Genomic DNA, 12,927 nt, shown 5'->3' with positions numbered 1-12,927 from the left:
CAATCCAGGTCCAACGTAGCATCATATGTTAGATATGCCAATGTGCTTATATAAATGTGTTGTAACCTTGATGTGGTCAGAGCGTTCTCAGAGATCTAGATAAACTCTTCCTTGAACTCTCACAGTCTGCTCTTTTGTGCCTTCTTCCCTGTCCAGGCAGTGCCTGTTTTATTCATTTTTACACGTCAGGGAGGGCACAAACATTTGGTGACCCCGACGTGATCGGAGAGGTGCCTCGAAGCCGGCGCCGTGCGGCGAGATCCGGGACGCCCCCCAGCAAAACCATCGCCTCCGCGGCCGACCAACCTGTGCGCACTACGAAGAAAGGTCAAGGGTTCCCGGTTGACGAATACCCGACTGAAAAGCTGCTCGCCGAGGCGGGCCACGGCTTGGTTGGGGTGCGAGCCTGACTGGGGTCGGACTGCGAGCGGTGACCCTTGAGTCACCTGACTGAACATGTGAGTGCCGGTTGCGAAGGTTACTAAGGAAAGGTAAGGGGGAAATAGGGTGGACAGGTGGTAATGGGTTATAGGGAAGAGTAGGGCCTGTGTGAGTGATGATGAGGCTTTTCTGATCTGTCCTTTATATGGCCATTAGGTTTTTGTGAGAAGTGAAGAGAAAAAGAAAAGTGTTATCCTAGCCCGAACGGGTTAGAAGGCGGCGCCGCGTAGCATTGTCTGGTCCAGTGCAGAATAAATAAGTGAAGATATAGAGAAAACAGTAGGAGTCTCCTATATTGAGTAGACTCGGAGTAGTTATTTAGAACATTCTTTTTTCTGGGTAGGAAAGAATTCTTGGAAAAGAGTAAGAGGGTGTAAGAGGTGGGGAGTGAATGAGAAGAGTAGGCGAAACGGGGAAGGGGTGGTAAAAAGAACAGACGGGAAGAAAAAGCACACAGGTAGTGCATGTGCATGATATGTGTTATATGTCCTTTGTGTTCTGTCCATTTTTGTCAAGCATATCCAAATACTGCGTGGTTAAGAGTGGCAAAATATGCAATAATGAACTGTTGAATTTGAACATGCAACCATTATAAGGGTAACATTGAAAATTGATTTATATATACATATTGATACATATATGTTCATACAAACTACAAGTAATTGAGAAGATTTGTGGTATATTGTCCAGCTAGAAGGAAAGAAAGGCCAGTGAAGAAGTGATTAAAGGGAAAGAGAGGTTGAAGGGCAAGTACAGACAAAGGGAAAGGAGAAAAAATATCGTCATGGGGGGAGTAACACCACTAGCCCATATTTGTCAGCACCTTCCGTTATACAGTGAGAAGACACAAAAATACCACGATCAGTGGTTGACGGAGATAAAAGGAGACAGTGTGACACCAATTTGGCCAGAAGGTGGGTCATTCGATAAAAGGGTGTTAGATTTAGTGTCCGCACACTTGTTAGCAAGGTATAAGGGGAAACAACTACAGAATAAAAGAGAAGTACTAGACCTGTGGCGAATGTTTGAAGAAGTTACGTCTACAGCAGAGGTAGGTAAAGAAAGAACAAACGAAACCCAGAAAATGCAGGAAGAGGTAAGCGGAACGCCAAAGGGCGAGTGCACAACCACTACAGCTGAAGGCGATACAACAAAAATATATCCTTTAATGTCAAGACCAGCAGTAGGATACAGCGAGCCCCTGTACATACCAGCATGTCTCACCCCGCACCCTCAACCGGAGCAGTCGCCACGGCACCGCCGCCCTATGATAAAGGAGGTTTGTATGGTCGGACAAGTGCACCCCCCGTGAATTTGGCACACTTAACTGGAGAATTAGACCACCAGCTAGCGCATGCACAGATGGAAATAACGCGGCTAAGGGCATTGTGCGATAGAGGCCAAATGCTGCCAGGGGGGAGGAGAGGTGTCACCGCAGATCTAACGCCAACATTAAGCACAGCAGGGGAAGTGGTGCAAGCAATCTCAGAGCCAGCGCGATCAATATCATCACAAGGAACACGCATACCACAAGGGCGAGAGAGAGTGGCAGTCAGGGGAGTTCCTGTTTCATCTAAATGACAAACCTGTGAGGATTGTCCGCCCGCCCACCCCAGAAAGTGAGAAAGGAGAAGGACGTGAAGAAAACAATGAGCAAGAATCAGAAATAGAAGAGGTATGGAGTGACTTAGACGAATATGAAGAGCCAGCTGCCGAGGCCGGGTCCCCACTGCCAAACCGCCGTTACCCAGATACACCATCGCCACCACTATGGCAGGAAAGATTAAGACAGCGAGGGAGGAAATATGATGGTAAGTAAAATAAAGAAAGGTGCGGTAAGTAATATAGGAAAGAAACACAAGTTACAAATGCCATTGATACATAAAGGAGCAGGTAGGCCACAGTACATTCCATGGGCCCCAATGGATAAAAACAACTTGCTGAAGGTCCTCCCCCCACTATTGGGAGGGGCTGGGAAATGGATACACGCCTTTGAGAAAAACACGGCAGGAGTGCCACTAGCAATAGGGGATGTGAAAAGTTTATTAGTGTCAGCAATTGGTGACCAAGCAGACGCAGTGTGGGAAAAGGCCGGATTCCCCGGGGTAACGATGAGTTGTGACCACCCCGATGGGTCGGCGTTCAACAACGTTCGAGCACAAGTGTGGGATGCATTGCGGCGCACGTTTCCAGATATTCCAGATTTACATTTAGTAATGCAGTGTACAATGGAGGAGAACGAGGATCCCACGCAATTCAAACTGCGGGTGCAGGATTTATGGAGAAGCGAAACTGGCACGGCGTGGAACCAGTCCACCGCCTTGTTGTATTTTATCATCAAAAAGGGGCTCCCGAAGGAGGTACAGAAGGCCTTGGACAAAATAGCTGGGATAGAAGCCAAGGGATGGCCTGAAATACAGAGCATAATTGTGCACCACTGCAGGAAGATCAAAGAGAGAGAAAAAGAGATAGCACAAAAAAGGCTGGCAGACGAGGCGAAGCTGGTACAGAATAAATTAGTGAAGGTCGCCGCCATCAACCCCAGCGTAGCCACAGACAGAGAAAATGAGGGGGATGAAGGAACGCGAAACAGACCAGTAACAATAGCGGCACTACCGGCAACAGGAGGACAAGGACTGTGGAACGGAGAAGAGCAATACGGCGGACAACAGTGGCAAGAAAGACCAGCAAGAGGAAGAGGTGGGTACCGTGGCCAGAGAGGGGAGTTTGGAGGTATGGGGAACAGAGGATTTGGTGGTCAAGGAATGAGAGGCGGACCACAAGGGTCATGCTGGAATTGTGGGAGATGGGGACACTATTCCAGAGATTGTAGAATGCGGCCTTCAGGGTATTTCCAGGGGCAACAGCCCATGGAGAACAAACAAGGCTGGGGTGCCCACACCCAGGTAGCCCCTATGGACTACCGATGGGAGGAGGGAGACAGCAGGACCCGTGCTATAACGAACCTCAGATGCAGCAAGGACAGCAACCACCGCCACAACCTATGGTAAAACAAAACGCAGTAGGAAACGCAAACAATAATTGTTTTGCAACAGCCGCAAACGGTGCGCCCGCACCATACCGTGGCGTGACCGTGGTTGGAGACAATGTCTTTTCAGTGCCAGGGCAAGAACGACATTCAGATTAGGACAGCCCACATGGAACACTTGCGTGTCCAGTCCTATCCACCACCCTACGTGCAGAAGAGGAACCACTAGTGGGGGCAGAGATAGGAAATAAGCAGTTTATCTTTATGGTAGACTCAGGAGCAGAGAAGTCATGTCTTATGGAAGGGCGGTTTCCGCTCTCAGGGAGGAATTTAGAGACGCTGGGGTTCTCTGGGGCTATTTTGAAAGTTCCTTACACTAAATATCTTGATATAACGGTGGGGGGAAAAAACATGCGCGCACCCTTACTGTACCACGAAGACGCGCCAATCAATTTGCTGGGGAGAGATTTGTTAAGTAAACTAAATATGACCATCTCGTTTACAGAACGGGGAATAGTATGCTCAACCCGAGGAGTGTGCCCAGTACAAGCTATGTTGATTATCAGCACAGTGATGAATGAAGTTGTGGTGCGAGGAATACCGATTGATATAAGCATGTTTATTTATGGCATTAAGGTATTAGCACGAGCGGTGCCAGAGATAACGAGAAAAGAATGGAGAACACCATCATATTTCATATTCCGCCCAATTGCACACACAGATGTCGTGCCAGGCACGATAATGTCCATATACATCGAGGCAGTTCAGGTATCCAGCAAACGTATTGTGGTCATAGTACTGGACGCGCATGGGTGCGAGTGGAGAACTGTGTTATGCATAGACCCAAACATAATGCTATGAGACATAACAGACGAGGAATTATTCACTGATAGTGAAGATGACGGAGAAATAATAATGGAAATAAGTATACCATGTGATATTATGATCCAGTACAGAGAGGTACACAACCCACTCATGGCTAGTGTTAATGCCCAACTGACTATATTTGAGGAAGACATGGCAAAGTTAGCACCTGAAATTTGGACCACAGGGCCCCACGATGTAGGGTTACTGCATGAGGTGACACAAATAAAAATAAAACTCAAGCCAGGTGCAATACCGCCGAGAGTAAAACAATATCCCATATCGAGAGAAGCAGAGGAGGGAATTAGGGAAACCATAAATGCACTCCTAAAACAAGGCATCATAGTGCCATCAAGCTCCCCATGTAATACGCCAATTTTCCCGATGAAAAAAACAAAAGGAGGGGCGTGGAGGATGATCCAAGATCTCTGCCCACTCAATGACGTCATTCAAAAAGAGTTCCCATTAGTGCCTAACCCGGCATCAATATTGTGCAGCGTACCAAAAGAATCAACATGTTTTACAATAATTGATTTGAAGAATGCTTTCACCTCCATACAACTCGACCCAGGATCCCAATACCTGAGAGCGTTCACATTAGGGAACAACAGGTATGAACATCGCAGACTCCCACAAGGGTATTGCGAAAGCTCCAGCATTTTTAACAGGGTGTTACGTGAAGACATTGGAAACATAGATGTAGAGAGCACCATCATCCAATACGTAGACGATTTACTCGTCTGCAGCCATACAAAAGAAAAGTGCAGAGAAGACTCAATAGCACTACTGAATGTGCTAGCTACCAAGGGGTACAAGGTGGACAAAGGAAAATTGCAATACTGCCTCGCCGACGTTGTATACCTTGGACAGCTGATATCAAAAGATGGGAAGCGAATACTCCCAGACAGAGCAGCTGCTATACGCAACATAATAATCCCAAAAACTGTGAAAGACATGCAAAAGTTTCTTGGCATTTGTAACTATTGCCGAGCCTGGATCCTTGATTACGCGACATACACACGTCCCTTACTACAAGCGTTAAAAGAAGCACAGAAAAATAGAGCCGCAATAAAATGGACGCATGAAATGATGACACAGTATTTTAATTTAAAAGACCTCATTGCTGATGCCCCAGTCCTCACGGACCCAGATTATGAGGGGGAATTTTTCTTGTTTTCACACTGTAATGGAACACTGATGACGGCAGTACTGACACAAAAAACATCTTTAGGTCACAAACAATTGGCTTATTACAGTGGGACACTAGACCCAGTAATGCAAGGCCATTTCGCGTGCGAACAGGCGCTCGCAGCTGCAGCCTTCGCGATTGAAAAGAGCGCCATCATTGTCATGGGATGTTCAGTAACGCTATATGTGGAGCATTCCCTATCCGCCATCCTTGAGCAATCAAAATCAACACTAACAACACAGAGAGCAACAGCGTATGAAATAATAATTTCGAGCCCCAACGTACACGTTGTAAGGTGCAAAACAGTAAACCCAGCAACATTCATCACAGAGCCATGTACGACAGAGGACATACAGGAACACGATTGCGCCACATATGAGGGGGAAGGTGATGACATCCCAAAAGCAAGTGAAAATGCCCTGAAGGAGGGAGAAATATATTTCATAGATGGGTCAGCATCAATAAACCCCGAAACAGGGGAAAAACACGTAGGGATGGCAGTAGTGCGTATGGAGGAAGATGACTATGAGACGATTGTGCAAAAGCACCTCCTATCCCATTACTCTGCACAGGCAGCCAAACTAACTGCACTGATCGAAGCACTGCACACAGCCAAGGGATGTGCGGTGACAATATACTCAGACTCAGCATATGCAACTACCACAGTCCACTCAGGGTTGTCACGGTGGCGTAGACGGGGATTCAAGAGGGCAGACGGTTCTCCAGTACAGCATGCGACATTGTTGAATGAGTTAATAGATGCATTAGCAGTACCATCGGTAGTGGCAGTGGTGAAATGCCAAGCCCATACCAACAACACAGATGCAATCTCATTGGGAAACGTGGCAGCCAACGCAGCAGCGAAGGAGGACTCGTATTTCAATGTAACACCAACACTCGAATGCGTTGTAAAAGCAACCATTACAGACCCACTAGAAGAAGCCTACAGTAATACAACAATAGCGCAGATAATAGAGTTACAAAGTAGAGCACCACAGGAGGAGCAAGAATTGTGGAGCAAACGGGGATGTAAACAATCAGCCACAGATCTCATTTGAAGACAGGAGACAACAGGAAAGGTAGTAATGCCCGTAGAGTTACTAGAAATAGCATTCCAACAGCTGCATTTCCCCGGCCATGTAGCAAAACAACACATTGCCGCAGACATCCAGGAACACTGGTTCGTCCCCAATTTGCAAGAGCACCTGTCAAAATTGATTTTAGAATGCATAACATGCCAAACATATAATTCAGGAATGACATTGAGAACACTGCGCGGTATCCTGCCCCGACCAACAGGGCCATTTAGAGAGCTCCATAGAGACTATGGTGATATGGGAGAACGGTGTAATGGAGCAAGATATTTGATTGTGGTGGTATGCCCCTTTTCAAGATGGGTGGAAGCGGGCCCATGTCCCCACCCAGACGCGAAGTGTGCGGCAAGGTTCCTTGTTCGGGAAATGTTTTCCCGATGGGGAATATGCGATGTCATAAGATCAGACAACGGTACGCACTTTGTGAATGACCTCTTTAAGGAAGTGACATCACTCCTTGGGATAAAACACAAACTATGTGCAATTTATCATCCGATGGCGAATGGGGTGGTAGAAAAGATCAGCGGATTGCTGAAGAGTAAGTTATCCAAGTTGTGTAATACACTGAAGAAGAACTGGGTGTATTTCTTGCCCCAAGCACTGTTCCAACTCAGGACGCAACCATGTAAAGACCACCATCTGAGCCCCCACGAAATTGTAACTGGGAGGCGAATACACACGCCAGTGTCCCCGATTAGAAGAGCATCGGATGCGCACAGAGCTGCCACAGTGCTGGGGGAAGAGTTCAAGGAAAACCTGACCCAGTTAACACGCGCAGTACGCAGCATAGCGTGACAAATAGCACTGCCTTTTACTGAAAATGTGGTGACTGATACTACCACACCGGCCACAGACAGTTCAAGCGGGCCACTGATGCCAGGAGCACACGTGTACGTCCGCAGCTTTGTGAGGAGGTGGAATTCAACTAGGTTTCATGGCCCTTACGATGTCATCTATAGCACACCCACTGCAGTGAAGGTGAAAGGATTGAAGTATTGGGTGCACTTATCAGATGTGAGGAGGGCACACGATAGTACAATAAACCAAGAGGAGCAAGATGGTGCCACTGGTACCACAAATGAGGTTGAAAAGGGATAACCAAATTGTCGGTAAAGAGAACCTGCAGAGATAAAAGTTATGATATATATCTTGTTCGGCACGACTTATCTCAAACTTCCTTCTTTTCCATTTTTCCTTTTTTTTTCTTTTTTGATTATTCAATATCCTCTCCATAACTCTCTACTCTCTCTCTCTTCTCCCCTTCCTTTCGATTGTTGTTCAATGCTTGCCTCCATCGCCTTTTCGCTCTCCTCCTCTCCATAGCAAAAGTAAATGTGTAATAGAGAAAATTAGCAAACATGACTAAAAATGATGATTAAACATGAAGTTGAACAAAAAATGTAAATACATGCATATATTGAGGTGACTTAACAAATTTATATCGCCCCTCCAGGTGACAAATGGCCCAACGAACTACAATCGCGGAGAAAAATTAATGTTAGATAGTGATAGGGACGCCATTAGGGCTAAAAGGTTCAGTAATGTTGAATGTGTTTTGAAATGTGCTGCAGTTTTGAAGTCAGTAATGTTGTTTTTTATGGTTTGGTATTATACCCTACTATCTTTGGTTAATGACATGCACAAAGGGGGGAGCGGGGCTAACCTGATATGAGAAGGGTTGCACTTGATATGGACTGATGTAAAGACTATATGGAAAGAATCACATGAGATTAACATCAACGATACAGATGTGATGCAACCTTCAGAACGCACCGCTGTAGGATCAACAAGTGTATCATTGTTACGTCTGAATGTAAATATGAGCAATGCTTATGGATATAACGAATATGATGGAGATTATTATTGGCTAAATGATTTAACTAACACTAGTACTCGTTCACAGACAACCATACACCCTACCTCACGCAACATTGCTGCTACTGATGACGATACACATGCCATATTGAATAACAATGATACAACCTGGGCTGGAATGTTTCCAATACATTACAAAAAGGTGAAAAACAATAACAAGGAAGGGAGAAGGAGGAGAAAAAGGGGGGCGGGAGGGAAAAGATATGACATTTATCATGACCTGGGTTAGACGAAATAGAAGATCCCTGCCACCCTGATCAATCAAACAAATGGTATTGCGACATGAGTGCCACGGCGAAGCAGGCAACAAATGAAAGTTGCTACCTCTGTTCACTCATTCCGTATGCATCAGGAACACCGAAAATGTTAGTACCGCAGGAAGTGCCCTTGTCGGAGGCCCAATGTTTAATTCATCTGGTTTTATGCAGAATAAAGAGCACGTTCCATGCACACACCGTCACATTGAAAAAATTGGAAAATGAGAGAACGTGCACAAGCAGACGCCAAGGAGTAATTTGCCTCAAGAAACCATTTCTTGTCATCAAGGGGACGCGATATGCAGAAAATAAGTGGCACGAAGAAACTATAGAATGCAAAGCAGAAGCACTTTGAGGCCTATCCAATGACACTTTCCAATGGATAAAGGAGATATGTGACCCCATCTGGTCACAACATGTCACAAAGCTAACGTGGGTCACAGCATTAGAAAAACCTATCAAAATACAAAAAGAAGTGCCACATGAACTGTGTTTCCATGGGGAAGGAAGAGTGAACATGGGGGAGACAAGGAATTGTAACAAAAGGGTAATGATACCTGACATGAAGAAAGGCACCGCTGCACTAATGGATATGTACTGGATTTGCGGCAAACAAGCTTACCTGCACCTCCCCGCATCGTGGAAAGGAACTTGTGCTCTAGGCACACTCCACACAGCCCTGATGGTAATACCAGAGAGCCATATCCAAGGGTCAGCAGGACAATCGGCTAGCATATCGGCAGCAGAGCAATCGGCTGGCATATCGGCAGCAGGGCAATCGGCTGAACCATCGACAGCGCCCCAACTAATGACAACAGAAGCTCCAGCATATGAACTATTGTCAGAATATGAACTAAAGAAAAGATTGACACGAAGTAAAAGATCCTCCGATTACATCTAATCCGAATGATCGAAACTCCTTGCTGAGATCCCGCAGAAATACAAGCTCTTTTCATCAGCAGAGACATTTTTCGCCTTACTTCTTGTCCCGGGACTGCAAGCATGAACAAACGCCAAATGGTTGCAGATAGTGCGCTGGGAGCTCCTCCAACTGGCTAACGACACTGAAGAAGGGTTCAACGTGATAAAAATAGAGCTCCGCGCACTGCGCCTAATGACAATGCAAAACAGATATGTCCTAGATCTCCTCACGGCGATGGACGGTGGTGTTTGCCGAAAAATTGGGGGGGTGTGTTGCACATTTGTTCCAAATGAAGATGCTGATAATGGGACACTCTCACATGTGATAACAGCAGTACACAATATAGGAGAGAGGATGAGAACAGAAGGAGGCGCAGAAGAAAGCACGTGGTTCGACAATTTGTTCAGTTGGATACCATCATGGGTAAATGTGGCAATGAAAATACTGGTCCCCATCATCGTGTTCATGCTCCTGTTCTTCTGTGTGTGCCAACTGGGACTACGGTGTTGTGAGAAAAGTATGCCAACCTCAGCTATGATGGTAACAATGGGCTGACCGACAACAGTAGCTACCAGGATAGATGCACAAATGCAAACAGGGGAGTACACTACACCACAATACAGGATGACAGCAATTTACAGGCAATATGGGGATATAGTTGATAATTTGCATCATACAACAATAAAAGAACCAAGGGAGTTGCAATGGTACCGAGAAGTATGGGTGGATCTAGATGGGGATGGAGGAATTTACTTAATGTGTACACCAGACGAATATGCCAGAAGAGGAAATAGCTTAAGAAGTGTATGCAGAGCGTGGATGCCAATAAAAGGCACCCCTGCGTGGGACGTGGCTGTGGCGGAGGCTGAGTACTACCGAAGGGAGAATGAAAAGAATAAAAAATAAAAGTATTTGTTACTTTAGATGTACCGAAAGGGGGGAATGTGTGGGAGCGAGGGGCCAATGAGCCCCTCTCTGCCATCACTTCTCAGTACAAAACTCGGACCAAGTGCCTCCAGTGGTGGGTACGCCCCTCGCCCTTATGCAATGTTAACTTTGGGCTACATTCGCGTAGATGGAGCCACTGAGCAGGACACGCGGCATCCATTTTTTGTACCCCCTTTCGACTCCATCTTGGTGACCAGGCCTCACTGCGATAGTACAAAATGCCTCTCTCCCTTTCCCCGCCGCAGCAGCTCAGAGCACATGGCCCCCACCCTTGTTCCCACTCTGACTGGAAAACTCAGCCGCTCCATTCTCACGCTGAAGCCGGAGATGCTGGCAACAAATAATAAATGTAACGCATCTCTTTTCCTCTGAGATCATTGTCCTGCATGTGAATCAACATGAGCCAAGCACATAGCTTGTCCATCTCCACAAAAAAGTCCTTGCCCTCTTACCCTTGCCAGTTGAAACTTATTGCCATTCTAACCCTGTGTCCCTGCAAGATATTCCTTTCATGTGCCAGACCGCTGACCATGCTATGAAGCCCACCCAACAGACCCCCAACTAACATTAGACCCCTGCTGCAGTATATCGTGCCCAATACTAACAAATGCCACATACCTGAAATTCTTGTGAGACTAACCCCACAGTTCAATGAGAGTATTATAATGGTCAAGACCTGTAAACCTGTGACCTGTATAACCCAAATGTTATGCATGACATAGATACCTGTGTGATTTGTACAATGACATGATAAACTACTGAGGGTCTTTTGATCAACCATTATTATGTGCATGCATTATTTAGAATGTATTTTCTTAGCTTAGATAGTGACCACCGTGTTTCACAGCGACCTGACCTTCACCCATCCGGAGCACAGATGTCTGACGTCAATCCTCCCGCCAACCAAGCAACCAACCCGGAGGAAGAGATGATGCCCACACCTAACACACCACCCTGGCTGACCAATCCAGGTCCAACGTAGCATCATATGTTAGATATGCCAATGTGCTGATATAAATGTGTTGTAACCTTGATGTGGTCAGAGCGCTCTCAGAGATCTAGATAAACTCTTCCTTGAACTCTCGCAGCCTCCTCTTTTGTGCCTTCTTCCCTGTCCAGGGAGTGTCTGTTTTATTCATTTTTATACCTATAAATCAGGGAGGGCACAAACAGATGCCTGCCTGCATGAATGCCCTTCTGACCGATTGGTTGCCTGAGTGTGACCCAGCAGAATGAATGGGAGATCAACTAGTATATCTAGGGGCCTCTCACTGCTAGAATTCGTGTTCAGAAGCTGAAGAGTAACTGGAGTGAAACTGAAGCTTAACCTTGAAGCCCTGCTGGAAGAGAAGAATTGCTGTTGCTCTCCTTCACAATCTGAAAGCTGCTGTGTCTCCACAAACTGACCCAGAGAGGACCTGGTAAGGCGCCCTCTTCCCGAGCTACGAGGGACTATCGTGCACCAGCAGATCTTTGCCAAAACTCTGTGGTAGACAGACCTACAACAGGCTGCCGACCGGAGACGGGGACTGCCGCGGAATCCCAAAGAGAAGCACCCGGACTGTTGTCCGCCATGGTCGACGACCGCTGTCGCCGACTGGAGCCGCCGTGCTCCCGTTTGCCCAAGAACTTCATTTGATCCAAGGACACCTTAGTCTGCATCACTGCCCTATTTATACCGCTGGAGATGGCCCGACCGTCGACGTGCCGAGGAGCATCCGCCGGTGAGTTTCCCTCCACCTAAAGACCACAAAGACGCCGACGACTCGACGCCCTTGCTGGGCCACAGTTCTTCATCATCTCTTTGCGGTCCAGAACTATCTTCACCGAGGTGCCCCGCACGCCTCCTCCTTGCAGGACGCCAACGCTCCATCGTCAACAAGCACCGTGAGGAAAGAAGCTGCCACTTCACCGCCGTAGTTCACCCTTTTCTCCGTTGGACTTTCGACGACCCGTGAATCCTGCCTTGAAGGGAGGGCACTCAAGTAGGGCTGTCGATTTCCCGTCGACGAACGCTACAATTCCAGGTACATTGGGGCTGTAGAACTATTGTAAGGGAAGTAAGACTCATAGAACAATATATGGACTGGGCTTGTGATACATCTTTGCTTTACGGGTTGCCCAGGTGGGGGGGATCTCCATACAGAACTGTGCTTAACGGTAGAGGAGTGTATTCTGTCTATTGTTTCAACCATCTTGCTTTCCTTCCTATTTCTATTGCTGGGTTCCTTGTTATTGATCTGTGTGACATTTTGACAGTATAGTTGATGCACTTTAATGAGATCTGATAATAATTGTGGTACCATTTTAGAACTGTATATATTTACCATTATTGATTTTCTGAGCAC

The 12,927-nt window shown here is 46.6% G+C and overlaps 1 protein-coding gene across 1 annotated transcript in view; it reads right to left on the bottom strand.

Moving 5' to 3' along the window:
• THNSL2 (threonine synthase like 2) overlaps positions 1–12,927 on the bottom strand; it is a 385,764-nt gene that overhangs the window by 262,983 nt on the left and 109,854 nt on the right. The gene's annotated exons all lie outside the window — the stretch shown is intronic.

The sequence above is a fragment of the Ambystoma mexicanum genome, chromosome 6q, assembly GCF_040938575.1.
Source record: "Ambystoma mexicanum isolate Mex_15411 chromosome 6q, UKY_AmexF1_1, whole genome shotgun sequence".
NCBI lineage: Eukaryota > Metazoa > Chordata > Amphibia > Caudata > Ambystomatidae > Ambystoma > Ambystoma mexicanum.
Note: the sequence above shows the minus strand (reverse complement) of the source record. Positions and strands in the feature narration are given on the sequence as shown.